At 43.1% G+C, this 16600-nt stretch overlaps 1 long non-coding RNA gene across 1 annotated transcript in view; it reads right to left on the bottom strand.

Moving 5' to 3' along the window:
- LOC134485166 (uncharacterized) overlaps positions 1–9582 on the bottom strand; it is a 43709-nt gene extending 34127 nt beyond the window's left edge. Inside the window, exon 1 of the long non-coding RNA XR_010063137.1 lies at positions 7811–9582. This is a non-coding gene — a long non-coding RNA (uncharacterized LOC134485166). The remainder of the gene's footprint in view (positions 1–7810) is intronic.
- Positions 9583–16600: the final 7018 nt, after the last annotated feature.

Below are 16600 nucleotides of genomic sequence, written 5' to 3'. Positions count from 1 at the left end.
ATGACAGTCTGTGCTTCAGACTCACCCTGTAAGTTGGTCTGACAATATGTTAGGACTGTGTGAAATTTCTTTTCCAAAGATAAGTTTCTCCCTCCAGTTGGTGCCATTTCCTTCGCCCAGTGTGAGATACTGGGGAAGTCTCCTTCTTTGGGTCCATTGATTTAATAGTCCAATAGATTGAATAGTTCTCTTTAGAATATCTTTTTTTCTGTCAGTCCAGCCACATGGAGACCCTTTGAAGAGTGATTACAGTTCTAAAGCATGTAGAAGACTGTACCAGGGTACTGAGATGATAGACAATTCTCTACTCCACACAGGTCCACAGCCACACCATTCCATGAGTGGCCACTCCTCACGGCTGCTGTCTTTGGAGGCTTGCTATTGGTACAATCCTGCACTGAGCATCTTGGGAAAGTACCTATGAATTGCACAGGACTTTGGTATTGCCAGATAAGTAATTCCACACAGACTAGTTAAGTAAGTAATGGGCTCCTGGGACAGACTGGAATCACATGTGCCCTGCTGTCTAGCTCAACCACTCTGTAGACTTGTCTTATCCATGGCTCCATTTCCTCCTTAAAATGTAGGAAAAAACAATGCTGAAAAGATGACTGAAGAAAGTTATGGCAATTGAGTAGGCGAATTCACACAAAGTACTTAGGAAAGCACCTGTCACACAGTAAGTGCTCAATTAAGTACTGCCACTATGAGAGAGTTTTGAAGATAAAGAAAGTGAATAGAAAGCAATAAGTTTTAAATTGTGGTGTTCAGAAGAGGGAGGGGTGAGCCTACTCTATATGGTGTCCCAAACAATTAGTTAGCTACCTTGCTAGGTCATCTCCTACTGGGAAGACTCCCATATAATTTCTCCTCTCAGTTTGTTGTCAGTCTGCCACATGCTGGTTCTCTGCTAGCAGCAAGAGGGGTGTGGAGTGTGGTGCTGCCCTTGTCTTGCACCCTACCCACCCCTCATCATGTATCATCCCTGCCTTTTCTGCTTCTTCCCCCACTGTCCTCAACCCCTGTTAACAGCCTCATGTGGGTCTCTTGCCTTTGGGAAACAGGTTCCACATCTTCATGATTCTTGCTTTCCTCAGGTGAGTGCCTCTGCCTGGAACAACTCATTCCTTGCTTTCCCTCACCACCTATATTTACATCCTTGACCCTGACAAAGCCAGGCTCATAACCCAAAGGCGGTTGCAGGCATCAGCAAGACAAGAGTTCATTCCCAATCCTGATGCTTTACACACTCTGTAATTTACGAAAATCCTTTCTCAGTGGTGGCACCTAGGCAAGAGGACTGGAATCTTCCTTACTATACTTGATAAAGGTTGACAAAACACAGACAAAACTACCCAACATATGATAGATGCCAAGAAGTATTAAGTAATAGGCATTATGAACATGCTGACTCTCTCTCTCTCTCTCTCTCTCTCTCTCTCTCTCTCTTTCTCTCTCTCTGTAGCTCTCTGTCTGTCTGTATCTCTGCTTCTCTTTCTCTGTTTCTGTCCGTCTCTCTTTCTCTCCTCACCCTCTGTGTGAGTGTGCATGTGCGTGTGTCTATGCCTTTGTATCTGTGTGTCTGACTTGGGGCTGAATCTAAAGCTTCAGACATTGTGATGCATCTCTACTACTTTTTAAATTTTATATAAATTTATTGTATTGGTTTTACTTGTGTTGGGCATATGTGTACACATGATAGCATGTGCCCATAGATCGAAGGACAACTTGTGAGGGCCAGTTATCTCCCTCCATCATGTGGGTCCTAGTTATCTCCCTCCACCATGTGGGTCCTGGTGATTGAACTCAGAACAACAGATAAAGCAGGCTCCTTTACCTATGAGCTATGTTACTGCCTCTTCTTTACTTTTGATGGGAGCTAGGGTTTCACTAAATCACTCAGGGTAGCCTTGGACTCTCTTTGTAGTCCAGGCTGATCTTGAATTTCAATCTCAACACCCAAGTCTGAATAGCTGAGAATGTAGGCCTTTTCTACCAGGCCTGGCTTAATCATCTTTTCTATATAATATTTTCCCACAATCTACTAGATTTGTGACATGCTGTTGAATTATGTTTTTATATATGCTTTACACACTAGATTATGAACATCCTAAAATCAGGCTGGTGATATCTCTGGTATATAGTACAATGCCTTACACAGAGTGGACATTCCATGTCTTTTTATAAGCAGACAGAAACTTGAAACTACCACTGTTTTAGTGGTTCATCCACACATAGAGCTATAGGAATGATAATGATTCAAATGGACATGTGTTCTACAAAGAATCAAAGAAATACATACAGGTAGTAGTTTAATAATCCCCTACAACTGTAGCCCTCCACATTTATCAGGTGTCAGCCATCCAAAAGTTGCTGATTCAGTAGGTCTGGTGTAGCTCTTGATGGCTTGCACTTCCAACTAGTTCCATGATGTGGTAGGTTCATGATCTGCTCTGAATGAACTACTGCTGGAAATGCGGAGTAAGAAGAACCACTGCCCCTGCCCCCACTCCCAATTATTTACCTTTGGAATTTGGCGCAGTGATGGAAAAATCTATGTCTGATGTTGTCTCCCCTCGTGATGTTCTTCTAACTCCTTCATTGTCATGCTGAGGACTAAGCTTCCCACCCTGTAACTCTTGAGGACTCATTCAAGTAACATATAGACCACAGTTGCTTTCAGTCACTCACAGTGGTGACATAAGTGAAGAGCTGGTGCTGAGAAAAGAAGGATCTCACCAGCTCAGTTTCGTCACTTGTAACTGGGAGAAGAATCAAGTGGAGCAGCAGGTGTGAGGACCCTCTTAGCATTTCGAGAGACTCACACCCAAGGCTCCAGCAGTCACATGCACTCCGGATAGGAGTAAAGCACTGGGTACAGTCAGAGCGAGAGAAATGGTTATATCATCCTAACACACACACACACACACACACACACACACACACACACACACAGAGGGAGAGAGACAGAGAGAGAGAGAGAGAGAGAGAGAGAGAGAGAGAGAGAGAGAGAGAGAGAGAACGCCTGGAAAGGGCCTTGACTAAAGCTTGAGGTGCTAAAGAAAGGATAAAAGTGCCTAGGGTAGGAACACAAATGCAGGAATGACTATGATGGACCAGGAGGTTGGAGACCTTGACCAAATTCCTTCCAGAATTGCTCATTCTGGTTTCCTGACTCTATGCATAAGTCTGGCGGAGCAGTGATCCCCATGAGGCTTGCCAGGCAAACCTTTGTAATAACCTACACTCAGACCAGAAACCACACATAGGATTTTAAGAAAGAACTAGACCTTTCAGCATATGGGAACTCTTCATTTCTTCTATAATTCTCAAAAAATAGTTCATAATTAAAAGATTAAAACAGAAAAAGACCCTTTCCTGCATTTCATTGTTCTTCCTCTCAGAAGTACAAAACATGCTGTTTTCAAGTGAACCTCAGTTTCCTTGTCCCTGTTTACACAGGTTTTAGATGTGAACCATGGGGCTACACTGGGGGCCTTGGGTGATCCTCCTTCATCTACGGGACCCTTTCTCAAATGCAAAGGGACAGCTGAAACAGTCTAACCTCAGAGCTTTTGCTTTTAACCATGGGATCAGCACACTAAGGCAATGGACGTGTTTGAAGGGGTTGTATCAAGTATTATGAAGTATAATGCTTTGATTTAAGTCAAGGTAGTTACATAGCTCTTTCTCTCTTTACCAAAGTTAACACTGGAAAACCCATAGAAGCAAGAAGAAAACGCAGGTCCCAAGCATAATAACAGTATAGTGTGAGCCTCTTGGGAATGCTGTCTGGGACTGGCATGTGTCAAGGAGAAAGGGCATTTGCATAGAACTCTGTGGACCAAGGAGGACCAACTAGGGTCTGGGATGCTGGGATGGATGGATGCTTTGGAGTTCTTTTGCTATCTCTTCCTCCTGCCCCCTTCCCCCTCACCATTCCCCTCCCACTCTCCATCCCCCTCCACTTCCTTGAACTTTCTTTCCTGAGATTCATGCTCCCATCTCTTTAAAACCATCTATGATGGTTATTCCAGGAGAGTGTGGCAAGTACTATACTCTTGATTGAAGAATTCCGTCTTCTCTTGAGAAGGTCTGCTGTCCTCTTCAGCCAATCAAGGAGCTTCAGAATGCAAGCACATGAAGCTGTGAGGGAGAGAAGAGGTGCCTACCTCCCTAGCCGATCAGCTCACTAGACCCTGGCAATCAATAGGTAACAAATGACACAGCAGGGTCATACTCACATTCTCTCCTATGGCACCTACACCTGACCTTGACCTTTTCCCCATTATACACTATCGAAGTGTTTGACTGACAGGCTCAGGGAAACATGATGTCATTTTAAAAAAAATGGATTTGGATTTGAAGATACAGTTTCTGTGATGAGAGAAAATAGAAGAACACCTGAAGCAAAAGAGTCAGAGTTATAACATATGGTAAATACGCTTAAAGATACACAAAGAGAATTACTTATAGTCTGAAACAAGCATTAGGCATCAACAAACAATACCAAATAGAAATATTATGTGTAAACAATACAAATCCTTAAAGTAAACAAGTCAGTGGAAATACATTAAGAGCTGAAGTTGACTGAAGCAAAGCAAATCAACAAACTAGTGGGTTGTTCTGAGGAAATGATAGACAAATACAGGAAAGAAAGCTAGGAGATATGAAATATAGAATAGACTTTGTGCAATATAAGGAACTCAGGGATGTAGGTAGAAAAAGATCACTCTCTAACTCTATCTGAGAAACTCAAAAAAAATTAAAAAAAAAACTTGTCACATACTCTAATCACTGTTCTGTTGCTGGGAAGAGACACCATGACCACAAGTTTTGTAAAAGAAAAAAAATTTTAAAGCACTTATCTGGAGTTTGTTTACCATTTCAAAGGTTTAGTCCATTATTATTGTGGTGGCAAGCATGGCTGCATGCAGGCAGACTTGGTGCTGGAGAAACAGCTGAGAGTCGTATGTCTGAATCCACAAGCAGGAGGAAGAGAGACTCTGGGCTTGGCATTGGCTTTTTGAAACCTCAAAGTCCATCTCCTAGTGATGTGCTTCCTCCAATGAGGCCACACCTCCTAATCCTTTCAAATCATGATACTCTCTAATAATTGAACTAAGAATTCAAATATATGAGTCTCTGAGGGCTGGTTTTTTTAAAGCCACCAGAGCAAGGATTCAACCTAAGTCATTAAAGATGGTAGGAATTGGTCAGAAGGAAGGGCATGGATAGGGAACAGATTCCAGGCAGAAGAAAAAAAGATACCTCAAATCAAGGAGTCATGAGTAGAAACACAGAATGTCTTCTGAGTTTGCAGCCTGTGTTGTCAGGAGCAAAGACTGTGAAGATCAATGAAGGGCAATGTCAAAATGCAAGAGGCAAGCAAGGATCAGATCAGAAAGGGTCTTGGATGTTTTTCTCCATTCAAACTATGAGAAAACCAAGTCAAACTGTACCGGATTAGGTGAGCTACCCTGTCTAGCACCAGGACTTCCCACTCCTCTTTTTCCATGCAAGAGTTGTTCTGAGATCTTAAGCTTGAAATTTTCAGTATTTGAAGGTCCTTTAAAGATTTGAGAGCAAAAGACTAGGAGTGTAGTTCAGTGGAAGAGTGCTCACCCAGCATGCTCAAGGGCCTGCATTTGATCACCAGCACAAAAAAATGATGGGGGTGGTCGTGGTGAAAGTAAATAACAATGGAAAATTGATGAGCTATAAGTTCACATCAGGCAAGTCTCCTGAAACAGGAATGATCCAATTGACAATGAGACATATGAGATTAAAAGTAAAAAGATCAAGCCTAACGGCAGAAATCTAAGAGTCATTGGTATTTAGGGGCCCATGCATTTGGGGGAGTGATTGGGTTGTAACAGTCACACTTCACATAACATTGGGTAAGCATTTCCTCAGGATAAAAATCCAAAGTCAAGAGTAGGAACCTTGAATTTCAGAAATCCAAGGGGAGTCTTTTATTCACAGGGTAGATACCACAGCTTCTATATTTTGGATTAAAACTAAATCTTAGAAGTTAAGGGACTTATCCAAGGTCACACAGATATTAGGATACAGAGTCTGAACTCTGAGGAAAATCAGATAGACTGTAGAGCCCAGGTAAGGGAAGGCTGACTCTGCAGTGACCACTCTCACTCTTGCTCTCTTAAAGCCTGACTGTGAAGGAGTCAACAGGCAAAGTCCATGCTATCGTCCTAAAAAGCTTGAGAGTCACTGAACTGGGCCTATGATAAGAAGAGCAAGCTCTGGACTGCAAGCCACAAGCACTGACGCCCAGCATGAGTTTTGTGGTACTCGCTGTGCAGCTGTGACCAAGTCAATTAGAGAATATGGTCCCCGTTTCCTCTACAGATGAAGCCTGAGAGAGTTCCAGACCACCGTGCCTCCTAGATTCTCGGGACTCACCCACCAAGACTGACAACCTCCACCTTTTTCCTGCCAATGCCCTTCGTCCCTTCCATCCATGCCAGTCATTCTAGCTTGGGTTTCCCAGCTGAGGACTGGGTGTGGATTGTTTGAAAAAAACATATGGCATCTCGGTGCAGCCGAGAGTCCATCGCAAGGGGAAACCATTGTTCATTCATCTGGACCGAGTGACATTCTTTATGCAAGAATAACTCTTGATTAAAGGGTGAGTTTTAATGGAAACTAATTAGGCAAACTCTTTAGCCTGGGCATAATGATCAAATGAGCTGTCACGCCGTACCTGATACAATGATCTCACCCGCTACAAGATTTTATTCCTTAGCAATTACACTCCCACATGGCACTGCGTGCCGTTATTGCCTGGAGCACACATGTCAAATTAAAGAGCAACTTATGCACCTGATATTTAATTATTGCCTCATACTACAGACACCCGGGGAATGTCAAAGTGAGCAGTCTTGCTTGGGAGAAACGAAACTGAAATCTTCTGTAAGAAAGTGGAAACATAGGAATAAAATATGTATAGGCCACTATAGTTTCCTATTCAGCCATCTTACAATTCACAGTTACAAAATCCGATCTCCCCGATCTTGAATAATTCACCATTTCTTTTTTCCTTCAGCTGAAAAGTCAGCAGTAGGAATGATGCAGATAAAGACGCCAGGCCTATTGGAGTTTGTTTACTGCTGTGACTGACGGGGTCTGGACCTGGTCAAAGTAGAGTTCCCTGTGCAAACAATTCTTTCCCTAACAGGTTCTGACAGGAAAAGGGGTGCCTCGCACGCCTCGCTAGCCCAAAGGGAAATGTTTGCCCTCAAGGCTGAGCACTCAGAAAGTCCCACCTTGCATTGCAGTCACACAGGGTAACGAATCTAAGACTTGACCAAAGGCTCTCCCAGATGCACTTGTCCAAAGTCTGAGACAGCAGGAATTCATTGAGATGCTAGGATCCATCCTCACTTGTGCCATATGTTAGGACAGTGTGAAAAACTTTGCAAACATGCGGATGTTGGAGCAAGGTTACAAACTAGAACACAGGGTGGGAGTAACTTTTTAAGCCTCTGGAGCAATTCTGGTGTCTAACTACAACTTGGAGCCACTGGTCCAGATGGTCAGCAGTCAGACAAGGGGGTCCTTGGTGTCATGAGAGCTGCTTTCTGTGCTTCACTTCTTGTGCCTCTGTGCTTCTGAGTATGTCCTTTCAGTTCCTCAGCTTTGTAATCTTCTGGAAAATAGAGGCCAGCATGGGGCAAAGGGAGGGAGGGGATGCTGAGGGAGGAGGCAGGACATCTTGGACTATAGAGTAAATCTACCTTCTTTTGAGGCATGAGGTGGTCCTTTTCATGCCTGCAGAATCTCCACTTACCTTCAACATCAAGGGCTCCAGCCACTTTTCCCATGAAGTCTCCCCCGATTGCCTCAGGAAGAACTGTTCGCCTGCCAGGAGCCACATGCCATGAAGGACCACTGAACCACACTGCCCTCCTCTGCAGGAGTTTAAGAAGAGGAGCTCCGAGTCTCCAGCAACCATCTGTGTTCCCAGCTGAGCAGATTCTGAGAGTTGTCTTGGTCCTTTATCTCCCAGATGAAGAAATTCAATTACCGGTTATCAGGGCTGCACCGCCTAATACTAAAAGGCCTTAATAAGTGTGTTTTGTATTTAGTAAACTGCACAGCTTGTGAAAAGCCCCTCCAAACATCTGGCAGGAGGCCCAGCAGAGGTAAGGCTGGAGCCTCTAATGATGGCAACATGTAAACAAGTGTTTTGTTTCAACTGATAGTCATTAACTTCCAGTGTCAGCCATATCCCCAGAGGTTGCTTCCTCAGTCTTGCAAGGGCTTCTGGGAAATAGCAGCTGAGGTGGGGCCTGGAAGCTAGAGGGAAGCAGGATGCATCTGCTGATGGAGAGAAGATATGCCCTCCTTTGACGGATTTTGAGGCTATGGGATGATAGGACTCTCGGTGGTGAGACTGTTTGCACTGATGCAGGAAGCCTCAGTTTCTGAGTTTATGTAATAGGATTAACAAAACAAGAGTTCTTCACCAAACAGTTGGGGAAAGCATGGCTTAGCAAGGGGCCGACACAGCTTCTGATGCAGATAGCAGTTGATAGTCAAATCTTTGGAGACATTCTCCTTTGTTTAAAAAAAGTTTATATGTAATTTAAACTATATGTGTGCATGTACATGTTGGTATGTGCCCATTAGTGCAGCTACCTAAAGAGGCCATAAGAGGGCATTGGACAACCTGGAACTGGAGATCCAGGGAGTTGTGAATCATCATGTGGGTGCAGTATTATGTTCTCTTCACCCCCGAGTCCTCTCTCCAGCAACAGCAACATTCTTAACAGAGGACCTAAAACTACCAGAGGAGCGTTTGTTCAAATCAGTTAAATTTCTTGGCCCTCGAATTCATGGTGTCTGTGTACTTAAACAAGTTCATAAGGGCACAGGAAGATTTTGTTCTCTCTAGCCTTCAGCAAACAGCAGCCCTGAGTGATCCACTCTAACTCAGATCCAAACAACCATACGTGCAGTTCCCATTCACTGAATGAGTGCTATCTCTGGAGTGCTATGTATAAGCGATACAGGGTCTGGAGAAATAGCCCCTCTGTAAAGTGTGTGCCACACAGCATGAGAACGAAGGTCAGTTCTCTAGAACCCATGGGTAACAGAAAAGTAAAGGGTAAGTGCAATGGAACATACCTGTGTCCCAGCTCTGGGAAGACAGAGGAAGGAGGACCACCTGGAGCTGTCTTGTTAGCCAGTCTAGCCACATCAGTGAGGGACCTTGTCTCAAAAATAAAGTTGAGAGAAATTGAGGAAGATGTTGAACATTGACCTCTAGATTCCACTTACATGTAAATAAATGAACACACACACACACACACACACACACACGGAGAGAGAGAGAGAGAGACAGAGACAGAGACAGAGACAGAGACAGAAACAGAGAGAGAGACAGAGAGAGAGAAAGAGAGAGACAGAGACAGAGAGAAACAGAGACAGATAGAGACAGACACAGACAGAGACAGAGAGACAGAGACAAAGAGAAAGATTGACAGAGACAGAGAGACAAAGAAAGAGAGAGACAGACAGACAGACACAGACAGACAGGAGACAGAGACAGAGAGACAAAGGGAGACAGAGAGAGATAGAGGAGAGAGAGAGAGAGAGAGAGAGAGAGAGAGAGAGAGAGACTAGAAGAATGCAAATCTCAGACTCACTGGAATGAAGAGGCTGAGGCAAACATGTAAAGGACGTTATTCAAGGATCCGTATCTGGGAAGCAGAATGGTGTTGGTTGCCTCTAAAGTTCATATGCTGAAGCTGAAACCTCGGTTCTAATCTGTGTTGACATAGGATCTTTAAGAACGGAGTTAAGGTTAAATATGAGTAGAACTATAATCTCATAAGACTGATTTTCTTATGAAAACTAGAGAAGAGAGACCAGAATCATTGTTCCTGCACACATGGAGAGGAAAAGCCATGTACAGACAGAAGGCTACTACTTGGCAACCAGGAAAGAGACCTCGCCAGAAAACAGCCTGCTGACTTCTTGACCTTGGACCTCCAACCTTTAGAGCTGCAATAATATTACCGTTTCTTAAGACAATGAGTGAGTGATGCTCCTTTATAGGAGCCCAGACAACACCAGGAGACAGGGAAACAGGAAACAGCAGAGGTGGCACAACCATGATAGGACCTCAGCTCACCCGACAGAAGCACCTGAGCTGTGTGCCATTCATGGTGTCCTCGGGCTTCCTAGATTTTTAGAAAACAGAATCAGACTTTCCCCCAAAGACATGTTACCCTGGAAGGGCATCTCTCTTCTGCTAAAGCAATCCTAAAGAAGGCTGACTGGCTGTCGCACACTGAAGCATTGCGTCACAATGTAGCTTCATGGAGCAAGCATACTCTGCTCTTTCCCTCCAGCCCGCTGTGATGCAGCACCTCCAATGTGTCATTGCACTGATCTCCTGGCCCCAGTGAGACGACACTTAGTCCCCAGAACAGGTTTATTCATGTGTCCAAAGGCAGAGTTGACAAATTGCAAACTCAACAGGGAAAGGACCTCACCCCTACTGGCATCCTCTTACTTTGACAGAAATTCCTGCAACAAACATTCCTTGGCCCTCTCCAGCAGTCTCTTGTCCCCCATAGTGCCTGTATCTCTCTCAACAAAGCTATGTAAAAATGAATAAAATTGGACTGCCGAGGATGAGATGACTCAGCCAAGGTAAGATTGTCACCAAGTCTGATGGCCCGAGTACACACCCAGGACCTACATGCCAAATGAAAAGAGCTCTCACAGGTTGTCCTCTTATTTACACACACAAAGAACTGTAAAGCAAAATGTTAAATGATAAAAAAAAATAAACTTAGCACCTCTAAAAAATGGATACAATGAACCCACAAAAACTTTCAGCACAAAATTTATCCTGTTTACAAGAAATGCAAGAATGGGGGAATGGAGCAGAAATGTACTGAGGAAAGGCCCAACCAATAACAGTCCCAACTTGAGACCCATCCCCTGGGTAGGCACCAATCCCTGACCCTGTCAATGATACTCTGCTATGCTTACAGACGGAGTCTGGCATATCAGTCCTCTGAGAGACTTCACCCAGCAGTTGACTCAGACAGATGAAGAAACCCACAGCCAAGCAATAGATGGAGCTTGGGGATTCTTACAGAAGAATAGGAAGAAAGATTGCAGGCCTACAAGAATGAGAACTTCACAGAAAGAGCAACAGAGTCATCTAACCTGGACCCTTGGGGCTAACAGACACTGAACCACAAACCAAAGGACATACACAGGCAGGACCTAGGCCTTCCCACACAAACGTAACAGATGAGAAGCTTGGTCTTCATGTGGATCCTGAACAATTGAAGCAGAGGCTATCCCAAAAGCTGTTGCCTGTACGTGAGATATGTTCTTCTAGCTGGGCTGCCTTCCCTGGCCTCAGTGGGAGAGGATGCACCTAGAGACACAGAGACTTGATGTGCCAAGGTAAGAGGATACCCAGGGAACCCCTACCTGCTCAAGAAGGAGAAGGGGGATGGAGGAAGGACTGTGGGAGGGGTGACCAGGAGGGGGACAATGAGTGAGACATAAAGTGAATAAGTAAAATAATAATAAATAAATAAAATTTAAATTTAAATTTAAAAGGATACAACTATATATCAATTTAAGAAAAATAAAGTAGAAGTCAAAAAGACTTCATGTCTCTCATTGCAGTACCTAGATCTAAATGTGTGTGTGTATTACATGTATAAACTATATACATACTATAACACACAGAGATATTTTTCTCTTATGAGAAAGCAGGAGGAGAACTATGTGGGGAAGAATAGAGTCTAAAAATATGAAAGATAAACAAATGAAAGGATAAAGGAGATAAAAAGATTTTTGCTTATGTATGTAATCTACATTTAAATATATACTTTATATATATATATGTACATAAATATGACAAAGTTTCTTCCATGGAAAAGGGGAATCAATAAGAGGTGAGAGGACATCAAAGAGCAATGTGAATGTGGATAAAATGCAATTATATTTATGTATGAAAATGTCACAATGAAATCCATTGTTCCAGAAACAAACCAAAAATGTAATAATACAGTACAGGAAAGTGAACAAAAGTGTAGGCAACAGGGTGACTAAATGTTATCAAGGAGTATTATAAACATGAATGAAAATGTCACAGTTAAGCCAACTCTTTATTTTAAGTCATATAAGCCAATATAATTATTCAACAGAAAGTCACTTTGCCTTCAAGCAATCATATCAGCTGATTCTTCTCATCTCCCTTATCCCACGTGGTGTTCTATAACATCCCATGAAGTATCCATTTATCTTGGTTCTTAAAGTATTATTTTTATCACTCCCATTTTAGAATTTTTTATTTTGTTTTATTTAAATAAGTTCTCCCTATGTCAGCAGATGTGTTGCCACATCCCGAGTTTATAACTTCCCAGAGGCTGGGATATTGATGTGCACCATCAAGTTTGGTATCAATCTAAGTTTGTCAGTAAGAAGGCTTTTAAATGCCAAGGCTTGAAATTTGAAGGCCAGGTTCCAAATGCAGTGACCATATTACATACCTGAAGAACACAGCAAGTCCGCCCCTAACACTTGGCACTGACACACAGTAAAGTTCTCATAGGCCCTTTCCAAGTAGAATGATGGCTTGCTCATGAACATTCTGTATGGACCAAGCCTAGAAGAAAGGCCAAGCACAACATCTGTTTACTCCATTGACGCATTGAGGTCATGAGCCAATTTTCACTCTTTAATTATCTAGATATTAATAAAATATGATTCTTGTTTTGCTTGAGACAGGATCTTGCTGTTTCCTAGGCTACCTTGAACTCACAATCTTTGTGTTCTAGCTTCCTATGTAGCTGTGAGTGTATGCATGTGTATGTGTGCCTGTGTATGCATATGTGTGTGTATGTGTGCATGTGTGCACCACCATGCCCACCTCTCATAATACTGTTTTATAAGAATCCAAATGCATCATGCAAACTTCTATTTTCCACCACCGTTCTGAATATACATCCTGTAAACAACTCTAATTGTGTGACATATAGAATATAGGCATCCTGGGAATTACATCACATCCCAGGGTCCCATAACCAACTCTAAAACAAAATGACCAGCACTCCCATTACTGCCAGAGTCCTGAGGTTTTGTGCCAACTGGCAGCTGAATAACGAATCGGACCACCAGGGAGAACAGTATTTCATGGTGACAGGGAAAATGGTACAAAGGTTCCGTGGTAAGAGAAAGCTTGACAGTGTTCCCAGAGACAGAAGGATGTCTAGTTAGCAGGACCAGTGTGAAGGGTTGTGATGGAAAATAATGAGAATATGATAACGGCCTGGGAACAGGAGAAGGAGAGAGACTGTCCCTTTCATATCACTATAAAGGTCTTGTGTTTTCTTTGTGTATTATATTTATAGAATAGTGGGGGAACCATTGGGGAGGTTCAAACAAGAGGGGGAGTTAGCATAGTTGAAGAGTCTAGGAGATTCCTCAGCCAACAGAGTGAAAAAAGAATTGTAGATAACAAAAAATTGAAAACATAGAGGGCCAGGGGGATGACTCAGCATGTTAATGTGCTTGCAGCCAAGCCTGAGAACCCGAGTTCAATTCCTAGGGCCTACACAGTCATAAGAGAGAACCCATCCCTGCAAGCTATCCTCTGATCTCTACATTCACACCATGGCCTGTGTAATCACACACACACACACACACACACACACACACACACACACACACACACACTCAATTTATTGAAACGTGATGAAAGAATTAAATTATTCTCTTAAAAAAATAGAAGCAGGGGTTGGGGCTTTAGCTCAGTGGTAGAGTGCTTGCCTAGCAAGCGCAAGGCCCTGGGTTCAGTCCCCAGCTCCGAAAAAAAGAAAAAAGAAAAAAAAAATAGAAGCAAGGAGACTTCCTTTGCTTTCTGCTAAATGTCTTATTAAACAGTTGAGCACTGGTTTCTGATCCCAGAATGTCTGTTCACAACTCACATGATCTTCTTCCACCCAGATGCAAGGCTCCCTGAGAAGGTTAGTTTTAATTGTTGTCAAGAGACAAACTAGAATCACCTGGGGAGAGAGTCGGCATAAGGGATTGTCTAGATCATGTTGGCCTGTGGGCATGTCTATGGGAGGGTTGTCATGATTGCATAATCAATGTGGGAAATCTCACCCATTATGAGTATGCCATTCCCTGGGATTGGGCCCTGAACTGTGTAAAAAAGGGGGGAGGGGCAGAAATCAAGTTGAGCAAAAGCATATATCCATTCATTCTCCCTACTCTATGGTTTTAACTGGCTGTATCGAGTCCCCATCTTGACTTCTCTCAATGATGAACTGTAGTGTGGACTTCTAAGCTGAATGAACCCTTATTCCATTGAGTTGCTTTATGTCAGGGTAATTTATAACACTCTTCAAAGACTCGGCCTGACCTGCTGTTGGCCACTCCAGCTATCTCCCCATCTGCACAACTGACTCTTTACAAATTGAGATAGACTGGGTCTTCTGGGTCCCCAAAAGACAGTACTCTGACACAATGTCACTCATAAATCCAAAGGTGTCCCAAGATAGATGAAGGCAGAGTAGAAGTTGACACCATTCACTAAGTCAAAGCAGAAAATTCAAAGTGATGGGTTTTGTGAATGAATGGATTGAAGGTCCTGAATGTTCTCTGTTAGAATGTTCTCTGTTAGACTCCACAGACAGAAGAATCATGGGAAAAGATGCAAAGAATCTGACACCCAGAAAACATCTCCTTATCTTGATGGCTGGAATGAAGCTTCCTAGAGGCTTCTTTCTGGGCCAGGTGGGACCTTCTGGCTTCCAGGTTCATTCATTAGTGGCCTGACACTGAACATACCAACTGCACGATTCCTATGCTAACTACTACCACCCAGCCATAGTAAGTGCTCATGATTATATTTTATAGAAAACCAACAATATGCTGGCACAGAGCTTACAAAGGGGCTCTGATTATGAACTGAGCTGAGGAATCCATGGTACATTCCACATAGTCCCACTACCCATATGGGGTGGGTTCAAATTGACAAAAGAGAGATTGTCAAAGACTCCCTTCTGGGAATACAGGGCTTCAGCAGACCAGGAAGGAGAAAGGTTCTTCTCCTCCAGTATTTTGTCAGTATCCAAGGAAGACCCAGAGCTTGACAGAGGGGCTAGGTCTAGGAAGAAGTCACTTTTTGAAGCTTTTTCATTTTTTCAATCTTTCTTCAACTGTGTGGTATATATATATATGTGTGTGTGTGTGTGTGTGTGTGTGTGTGTGTGTGTGTGTGTGTGTGTGTGTATAATATTCAATTCTGATTTTGTTGGAATGTTTTTAAAACAACTATCCCAATACCTAGACTTGATGATGAGACAATAAAGAATGTTTAGATGCTTGATATAGAGTCTGAATCTTACTTGGGTCCTTCAATGAGACCCACTATTAATCAGCTATCATTCTGACTTGTTTTTATCCATCACCTCCCAGAGTCTCAGTTTCCTCATTTGTAAGGTGGGAATAGCCTTTTGCTAGTTTGGTATAGAATTGTTCTAAGAATAAGCAATAACCTATTGAAGCTTCATTTTGCATATTTTGTAAGTGTCAACTCACTTAAATATCCCAGCAATCCCCTATGGGAGCACTAGGCTCAGCTCAGTTTTAAAAGGTCGATACTGAAAGGTTAAAGACTAAAGTCATTGGTTGGAGGTCATAGGACAGCTTAGCTGAGGAGCCTACATAGAAGCACAGGGAATCTGAACTTAGTTCTAATGACCTCGCCTGTCACCTAGGACAGAGTCAACCAAATGAAGGATGGCAAAGGCTCTTTGTCATGTTTATGGACTGCAAGCCAACTCTGTGCATGGACTTTGCTGCCATCAGCAGATCTAGAGCACGCCTCATGGTGGTCTTTATTAAAAGGAAGGGAGATGCCTGGGAGGTACTGAATAAAGGGGAAAGCAATGTGCTACTCCTGCAGAGGCTGGACGCCTTGGTTACAGTGGAGACATTGCTTCCAGGAGAACACAACTGAAGCACTAACAGCAGGAAAGTGGTATGGGAGAAAGAGCAGAAATGTAGACTCCTGTTCTCAGTTGTCACCTGTCATAGGCTCTGGAGCGAGGACAGCTGTCCTCTGAGGTATGGCAGCCAGTGTGAGCTAGCTCTAGAATCCAGATGGAATGAATAAAATACAAAGGAGAGAAACCATGATGATCACGTGGTTTAGGCTAAATAAGGGGGTTCCGGTTCACACTTTGGTCCAGATTCTCTTTTCTGGGTGACTCACCATGTTTGGTTGGTCCAGTTCCTTGTTCAATGCAGAGACTGTGGTGGGCAAGATCAAGGAACCAGGATCTCCAGACCAGTTAGAATCCCATTTTGTTCCATGTGCAAATTCAGGAGGTCAATTAAATTTTAATGCCTTTCACATCTTGAAAATCCCATGTCCCCTAGACTCACTTTACCCACAGCCATAAATTAATATCCTTTGGGCAAACAATTTCATTTAGATCAAATGATTACTTGTACATATGCAAGAGAGAAAAAAAGACAACACACACACACACACACACACACACACACACACCTCCTGAGCCTCATG

This window comes from Rattus norvegicus, chromosome 1, assembly GCF_036323735.1.
Source record: "Rattus norvegicus strain BN/NHsdMcwi chromosome 1, GRCr8, whole genome shotgun sequence".
Classification (NCBI taxonomy): domain Eukaryota; kingdom Metazoa; phylum Chordata; class Mammalia; order Rodentia; family Muridae; genus Rattus; species Rattus norvegicus.
The sequence above is the reverse complement of the archived record's forward strand: the minus strand, read 5'-3'. Positions and strand labels throughout refer to the sequence as shown.